General features: G+C 41.8%; 1 pseudogene; it reads left to right on the top strand.

Annotated features, from left to right (window-relative positions):
- The first annotated feature begins 6651 nt into the window (after positions 1 to 6651).
- On the top strand, positions 6652 to 7967 carry LOC118834363 (annotated as a pseudogene).
- The last annotated feature ends 1423 nt before the right edge of the window (positions 7968 to 9390 follow it).

Raw genomic sequence — 9390 nt, 5'->3', positions numbered from 1 at the left:
CTTTAAGGTTTGCAAAGCGTGTGTGTGTGTGTGTGTGTGTGTGAGTGTGTATATGTGTGTGTGTGTATGTGTGTGTGTGTAATCTTACTTGTTCTTCACAACAACCTTGTGAACTAGGTGCTGTTATTAACCCCATTTTACAGATGACCTCACTGAAGCTGAAAGAATTTAAATGACTTGCCTAGGGAAGAAATAGCTAGTAAGGATCTAATGCAGGATTTGAACTCAGGCGTCCATGACTCCAAGTCCAGAATTTCTCTACTTCATTACCAAAATGCTCCAGTACGTAATCATTAAATTGCCAAGTTTCACCTATTTGTGATTCTAATTCCTAGTTTTACTGGAGATTTGAGTTATAGAGCAGAAGTTAGTCTTTTGGTAGAGGATTAATTCTATCAGACTAGCTATTGTTATTTAATATGTAGGAAACTGTTTACTAAACTGTTCCCTGGCTTTCTACTTATTTGGTGATTTTATTACCTAGATAACTTTGGGAAAGGTTAATTTTAATTAGACGTAATTGAGATTAGTTTAGCCCTCCCAGTCTGTTGTCTTGAACCCTAATTTGTTCTTAATTGTATCTTATTTAAGCTAATCATTTAATGGCTAATCATTTTAAGTGTGCCTATTTTCACAGAACCATCTGGCTGAGATTTTTTGAATCTGCTTTTCTTTTTCTTTAGAACACTTCATGATTCAATCAACCAACAAACATTTTTTTAGATACCTACTATGTGACTGGCACTATGATAAACACTAGGGATTATATCACCAATGAGATACCCACAGCAGCTGTCCTAAATATGCCGGCATAATTCCAGGTTTGAATTGCAAAATATAGCAGACTCTCCTGCTGAAAAACAAAACCAAAACATTTATTCAAACACCAGAAAACCAAAAGCGTCATAGTAATAAAGAAGTTAATACACATTACCAATGCAGAGATCACCTCCATCCCCAAGCCTTCACTCCTTCAGGACCTACCAACAAACAAGCTCCCTTAGGCAAAATCACTCCTCTCACTCATACTAGCTGCTCTTCCTGGACCTCTCTCTCTCTCCCTCCCCCCAGCTCTGTCTCACTCACACTGTTGTTCCACCCCTTCCTGCTCCACCTGTTCAGCAAGCTCCTCCCACCACAGGCTTCATGTGACCCAGGCTCAAAGCAGGTCACATGGACTTATTAATGGATGGGAAATATCTTCCCACTCCTATTAATATTACATTCAGCCCCAAGATCTTTTGTATCCATTATACAGATCAATGGGAGTTTAGAGGCAACTTGGTATCAATAGAACTTCACAATAACATAACAGGGATAACACAAAATAAACACATAAAACAATATCTTAGGGTAGGGCTTGAGCATAAGCACCCCATCACCTCCCCCCCAAATGAATGGGGGCCCAAATCCCTTGGGGTAAGGGGCGAAAGTCTCTTCTTCTATAGCTACTTCCTGCTGAGATTGGATGTAGAGCTTCCCCTTCCCCGAGAGGTCCCATTTGAGGGGTCAGTTCTTTAGCTGGCATTCAGAGCTAGGTTGATGCCAGGTACAGGGGTGACACATCAAATTCTCAGACAGAGGGTGACATCCAGCTCAAGCAGTCAGTCATCTACAAGTGCAGGGCACTAAGCCTTCAGGAAACAAATCTAGCAAACAAGTAGAACAGATAAAAGACAAAAAGACAAAAGCTAAAAAGAATAAGGAGACAATAACCAGAAGAAGGGTAAATATTGGCTCAGCCATGCTTCTGTAGTCCATGGACCCACTAAAACTGTTTTAATTCCTATCTTCATTACTGCAAATTCTTATCTCCCCTTAGGTAAATCTAAAGTCATATCTCTCAATATATCTCTCCCAATGATGTATTCAGGAATGGGCAGAGTTACCACAGTATATTCTTTCTTAGGTAATTGTCCATTTTTCATCATTAGTTTAACTTGTCTGGCTGATATTTCAGTCCTTCCCAGTCCTGCGATGGTAATAGGAGTTCCTTGTTTATTTATCAGGGTTTCCATATACAGGAGAGGCCTCTGCCTCAGTATGTATTAATGCCCTAGTTACAGTAGTTGATCCATTTTTCCAGTATATGGTTAAACTGATATGGGGTCTGTAATCCCATCTGTGTATTTCTTTAATCTGAGCTGGAGCTTGGCCAATTTCCTATTCTCTTTGGAGGTATAACAAAATTGGATATCATGATTCAGGAGGATCTGTAGGGGCTGTTCTTACTTCCCTATTCTAATATTAAGTTCCTTTTATTGGTATATCTTATATAGTTTGTTAGTTGGAATACCATCTATTCTTCAAAATCTATCCCTGCTCTTAATAAAGCAGTAAACAGTGCTTTCCTTGTTCAGCTATTCTGACTTTGAATTTACTATTTGCTCTTCTCTCTTGAGAAAATTTATCTTTTCCCCATTCTCCTAAGTCACCTAACTGTGAAATCTTATCCAGCACCTCCAAAAGAGGGTGCCCTATTCGCCCAATTAGTTGAGTCAGAATTATGTGCTAATAAGCAGGAGGAGCAGTCTTCATTATTATATTTCTATGAGAAATTGTTAAGGGAGTACCTTGATATGCATCTGCATCTCCAATCATAATTGCAGTTTTCTTTACCTCTTCCTTTAATTTTCTCATATAGTCTCTAAGCAAATAGCAGGGTCTATCTCCACTAGGCTATATAGAGTCAGCGGGATACTGCTTACTGCATCCCTTTGCAGCTAAAGCTAACAGATTAGTCACATTGTTACCTCCTTAAATATGGTGATTCCTAACCCTTGTGGTACAAAAGGATTCTAACTAATACCTATGAATTTCAAACAATCCATCTATCCCTACTCCTCAGGCCCCTTCATCACTGATATTAACTATCTAAGAAACTAATAATTCTCCCAATATTTGGGTGAATCACTTTAAAATATCTGTGACCTCCCACTGGGTAACATCCTCAATTACCTCCTTAAACACTATATGGCCCCCTTAGTTCTCCTGTTTCCTTTGTAGTATTGGGTGAAGGTCCACATTCCTTGAAGCCTCCTCATCTAACTTTGTTTCATTTTCCTCCCATGCATCTTCCTCCCAGGTGTCTGGGTCCCAATCAGGCCCAGCCTGTGCAAGGGTTGCATGTACCTTCCTCTTGATAACTTTTCACTTCTTTTTCTGACCTAAACTCACAGCTGCATTTTCTTCTAAAGGAACACTGGAACACTGTAACATGGAAAGCTTCTCATGCAAATCACCTAACTCCTTTTTCATCTGAACCTTTTCCTCCAGCAATTTGTCTCTGCTTTAACATATAATATGACAACTTGTTAACAAGGCCCATCCTCTTCTGCACACCCCTGCCGTATCTTTCCCTGGTTAGATTGGTATTCCTTGTAAACATCTTTCTAAATCTCTGGGTGCTCCCTTCTGTACCTCTGTTCCCAGTTTTCACAGAGTCCTGTGCTTTTAGCCCATTCACCAGCCAGGGAAGAATAAGGTAAATCCTCGCATCCCAAGATACCCATGTCCTTCCCTACAGCCTTCCTGTCTCCAAATGGAGGTTTTATATTTTGGGATCCTGTTTGTGACACCAAATATGACTGCTAATAATTGCTAACCCACAGCAGCTGCTATGAATATGCAGACATATTCCCAGGTTTGAATTGCAAGATATGACAGACTCTCTTCATTGAAGACAAAACCATGACATTTATTGAAACACCAGAAGGCCTAATTCATCATAGTGATAAAGAAGTTAATATACATTACCAGTTCAGAGAACATCTCCATCCCCAAGCCTTCCCTCCTTCAGGAACTCCCCACCAACAAGCTCCCTTAGGCAAAATCACTCCTTCTCTTACTTGTGCTACCTGCTTTGCCCATGCCTGGCTCTCTCTCTCTCTCCCATCTCTATCTCACGCATACTTCCTGCTCCACCCCTTCCTGCTCCACCTGTTCAGCAAGCTCCTCCCACCACAGGCTCCATGTGACTCAGGCTTCCATGTGACCCAGGCTCAAAGCAGGTCACATGGGCTTATTAATGGATGGGAAAGATGGTCTCATTCCCATTAACATTACAGATTTACAAAGAAGAATGTGACCAATCCCAGCCCTTAAGGAGCTTACATTCTAATGGGTGAGACATTAATAAGGTGCATATATTAACAGATATATTATATAAATGTATTAAATATGACATAAAACATGTAAAACAAATAATAAAATTTTAATTTATAAAACAATATATATATATAAATATAAATATATGTATAAATATAAATATATGAACATATAATATATATGGGGGCAGAGCCAAGATAACGTAGTAAAAACAGGGAATTTCCCTGAAATTCCTCCAAATACCTATAAAAATGACTCTAAACAAATTCTGGAGCAGTAAAACCTACAAAATGACAGAGTGAAACAAATTTCCAGCCCAAGACAACCTGGAACTTTGAAGAGTCTATTGCACCAGGCTGGAAAAGGAGTGCAGTCTGGCTTTGCTGGCACAGATTGGGCCCTAGGAAACCTGCAGCAGCCCTCAGGAGACTGAATCGCTTGCAGCTGTAGTGGTTTCCAGGATTCTCACCCCACAGATAGCAAAGACAACTTGGAAGGTCAGTAGGAAAGGTCTTTCAGGACCTGGGTGACAGAGGAGCATGGTCTGGCCCCAGCACCGGGGTGGTAGAGATGGTGGTGGTGGTGTTGGCAGAAGTAGCTGTTTCTGGAGCTCTTGGCCCACAGGTGGTGGGGGGATCAAGTGGCTGATCAGAGGAGGATTGTAGGAATCTCTTTGCCGGCACTAAGGCTGGATTTCCTTGCTTTGCCTTGCTTAGATCTGGATTGCAGTCCTGGATGGCAGTACTGAGGTAAGGCAGACACTGGGGTGGCAGAGTTTGTGGTGGCAGTGGAGGGGGAATCCTCCTCACAGTTCCAAGGCAGAAAAAAGTGCTTGTGGTCACTCACAGATCAGAGCACTGGCCAGCAGAGGAATAAACACCCTTCATTGGATCATACCATGTCAGAAGAAATGAAAATTGACAGGCCCCTAGAAGTATCTTTGAAAACAGCTGCACAAAACCCCTAAAGCTTGAGACAGTACTCCCTCCACACTGGAAGCAGAGTCCTGCCTTAATGAAGAGTTAAAAAGTCAAGTAATTGGCTTGGTAACTGAGCAAACAGGGTAAAAAAAAACCCCTCAGACTATAGAATCTTACTTTGGGGACAAAGAAGATCAAAATATACAACCAGAAGAAGACAAAAAAGTCAAAATACATGTATCAAAAGCCTCCAAGAAAAATATTAATTGGTCTGAGGCAATGGAAGACCTCCAAAAGGATTTGGAAAATCAAGTAAGAAAGTAGAGGAAACATTGGGAAGAGAAATGATAGTGATACAAGAAAATCATGAAAAATGAGTCAACAGCTTGCTAAAGGAGAACCCCCAAAATGCTGAAGAAAATAACACCTTAAAAACAGACTAACTCAAATGGCAAAAGATGTCCAAAAATATAATAGGTAAAGAATGCCTTAAAATGCAGAAATGGAAAAGGAGGTCCAAAAGCTCATTGAAGAAAATAATGCCTTAAAAATTAGAATGGAGCAAATGGATTCTAATTACTTTATTGGAAATCAAGAAATTATAAAATAGAACCAAAAGAATGCAAAGAATGTAGAAGACAATGTGAAATACCTCATTGGAAAAAACACTGACCTGGAAAATAGATCCAGGAGAGAGAACTTAAAAATTATTGGACTACTTGCAAGCCATGATCAAAAAAAGAGCCTACACATCATCTTTCAAGAAATTATCCAGGATAACTGCCCTGATATTCTAGAACTGGAGGCAAAAATAGAAATGGAAAGAATCCACTGATCACCTCCTGAAAGAGTTCCCAAAAGGAAAACTCCTAGGAATACTGTGGCCAAATTCCAGAGTTCCTAGGTCATGGAGAAAATATAGCAAGTAGCCAGAAAGAAACAATTCAAGTTTTGTGGAACCATAATCAGGATAACACAAGGTTTAGCAGCTTCTACAATAAGGAATTGGAGAGCCTGGAATATGATATGCCAGAGGTGAAAGGAATTAGTATTACAACTAAGAATAATCTACCCAGCAAAACTGAGTATAGTCCTTCAGGGGGAAAATGGATATTCAATAAAATAGAGGACTTTCAAGCATTCCTGATGAAAAGACCAGAGCTGAATAGAAAATATGACTTTCAGATACAAGACTCAAGAGAAGTGTTAAAAGGTAAACAGAAAAGAGAAATAATAATGGACTCATTAAAGTTGAACTGTTTACATTTCTACAGGGAAAGATGATATTTGCAACTCATGAGACCTTTATCAATATTAGGATAGTGGGAGAGAATATATGTGTGTGTATTTATACGTATATGTATTATATATATATATGTGGGTGTACATATAAATATATATATATATATATATACATATGTGTATATATGTGTATAGATAGATATAGATATAGATATGGATATAGATATAGATAGATATAGACTCAGGGTTGGCACAGGGATGATATCTAAAAAATAAAAGTATGGGGTGAGAGAGGAATATACAGGGAGGAGAAAGGGAGAGGCAGAATGGGGTAAATTATCTCACATAAAAGAGGGAAGATAACTTTCTCTGAGGAATCACCATGGCAGCTGGGACCCTGTACACATACCCTGAAAACTGGCAGACCTTCAAGGCCCTCATTGCTGCACAGTACAGCGGGGCCCATATCTGCATGCTGTCCCCACTCCCCACTTCCACTTTGGTCAGACCAACCGCACCCCCGAATTCCTCCGAAAATTTCCTGCAGGCAAGGTTCCAGCGTTTGAGGGTGACGATGGGTTCTGTGTGTTTGCAAGCAATGCCATTGCCCACTATGTGAGCAATGATGACCTTCAAGGCTCTACTCTGGAGGCAGCTGCCCAGGTGATCCAATGGGTGAGCTTTGCTGACAGTGACATCATCCCTCCAGCCAGTACCTGGGTGTTCTCCACTCTTGGCATCATGCACCACAACAAACAGGCTCCAGAGAATGCAAAAGAGGAGGTGAGGTGGGTTCTGGGGCTGCTTGACGCCCACCTGAAGACTTGGACTTTCCTGGTGGGGGAGCATGTGACTCTGGCTGACATCACAGTTGTATGTACCCTCTCGTGGCTCTACAAGCAGGTTCTAGAGCCATCTTTCCTACAGGCCTTTCCCAACACCAAACACTGGTTCCTCACCTGCATCCACCCGCTCCAGTTCCAGGCAGTGTTGGGAGAGGTGAAGCTCTGGGAGAAGATGGCACAGTTTGATGCTAAAAAGTTTACTGAGAGTCAGCCTAAGAAGGAGGCCCCAAGAAAGGAGAGGGGACAGCGAGAAGAGAAACAGAAGGCCCAGGCCTAGTGGAAGGAAGAGAAGAAGGTGGCCACAGCCCCTGGCCCCAAGGAGGAGATGGACAAGTGTGACCAGGCTCTGGCTGCAGAGCCCAAGGCCAAGGATCCCTTTGCCCACCTGCCCAAGAGTTCGTTTGTGTTGGATGAGTTTAAGCGAAAGTACTCCAATGAGGACATGCTGACAGTGGCCCTGCCATACTTCTGGGAGCACTTTGACCATGACAGCTGGTTCCTGTGGTATGCCAAGTACCGTTTCCTCCAGGAGCTCAGCCAGACCTTCATGAGCTGCAACCTCATCACTGGAATGTTCCAGAGCCTGGACAAGCTGAGGAAGAATGTGTTTGCCAGTGTCATCCTTTTAGGCACCAACAACAGCAGCACCATTTCTGGAGTCTGGGTTTTCCAGGGCCAGGAACTTGCCTTACCGCTGAGTCCAGACTGGCAGGTAGATTATGAGTTCTACACGTGGCATAAGCTGGATCCTGGCAGTGAGGAGACCCAGACCATGGTCCGAGAGTACTTCTCCTGGGAGGGGACCTTCCAGCACATGGGTAAATACTTCAATCAGGGCAAGATCTTCAAGTGAACATCCTCTCTGCTGCCACCTAGCTGCCCACTTCCTCCTCTGCAGGGAGGTGCCAGTCATTAAACAAAACTGAACACAGAACACCCCCCCCAAAAAAAAATAAAGAGGGAAGATAAAGCTTTTATAATGGAAGGGAAGAGGTGTGGAGATGAGAGGGAATGAGTGAACTTTATTCTCATCAGATTTGGCTTAAGGAGGGAATAACATACACACTCAATTGTGTATCTTACTGTACAGGAAAGTAGGGGAGAAGAGGAGAAGGGAGAAATGATAGAAGGGAGGGCAGGTTTGTGGAAGGGGTAGTCTGTAGGGGGCTAGCTCTGAGATGGTCCATGGTGAGAGAGGTAAATGATAGGTTTTCCTTTAAGCCTGAGCCTGTTCTAGCTACCCTTGAGGACGTGCAAAAGGGCATGTGGAGATCCAAGTATATCTTGGTAAGTCTCCTAGGCCTGTGCAAGGCAAGACTGTACAAGATAAGAGGTCACGGGTCCGGAACCACCCTTGCAGCTGTGATCCACATGGGAAAGAACAGAAATGTTTCAAGTGTGAGTATCTGCATGGGAATGATCAGGGATGTTGCAATATAGTGAGCATGGTGTATCTAAGCTACATGGGTTATGTGAGACACATGGCAGGATGTCCTGGTAAAGTATCAAAGATGTCCCAGTAAAGTAACAAAGCAAGGCATTGGGAAATGGTTAAGAAACAATATAAAAGTCTGTTGCTTGCTTGAATAAAATTGAGTTCTGATTCAGACTCTGACCGACTTGTGTCATTGCATTTCTCCATGGAGCACCTGAAGCTGCTGGTCAGCTTTAGTAGTCAGAAGGAGACACTTTCGAAAAGGGTCAGCGTCAAAGAAGAGAATAGTATAAATTGGGAGTGGAATAGGATCGAGGGAAATATAGCTAGTCTTTCACAACATGACTATTATGGAAGTACTTTGTATAACTACACTTATATAAGCTGTATTGAATTGCTTGTCTTCTCAATGAGGTGGGTGGGGAAGGAAGAAGGGACAGAACTTGGAACTCAAAGTTTTAAAAACAAATGTCAAAAGTTGTTTTAATATGCAGCTGGGACATAAGATATACAGGCAATGGGGTATAGACATCTATCTTACCCTCCAGGAAAATATAAGGGAAGGGGATAGATAAAGGGAGGATGATAGAAAGGAGGGCAGACCGGGGGAAGGGGTAATCAGGATGCACACTGTCTTGGGGTGGATGATGGGGAGAGATGGGGGAAAAAATGGAACTCAAAATCTTCTGGAAGTGAATATTGAAAACTAAAAATAATTAATTAATTAATAACAAAAAAAAAGAATATATTTAAACAAACTTAAGATAGCTTTGGTAGGGAGCATACTGGTAGGTTAGGGGAATAAGAAAGGTTTCTTATAGAAGGTAAGGCTTGAACCGAA

Source organism: Trichosurus vulpecula, chromosome 1 (assembly GCF_011100635.1).
Source record: "Trichosurus vulpecula isolate mTriVul1 chromosome 1, mTriVul1.pri, whole genome shotgun sequence".
NCBI lineage: Eukaryota > Metazoa > Chordata > Mammalia > Diprotodontia > Phalangeridae > Trichosurus > Trichosurus vulpecula.
The sequence above is the reverse complement of the archived record's forward strand: the minus strand, read 5'-3'. Positions and strand labels throughout refer to the sequence as shown.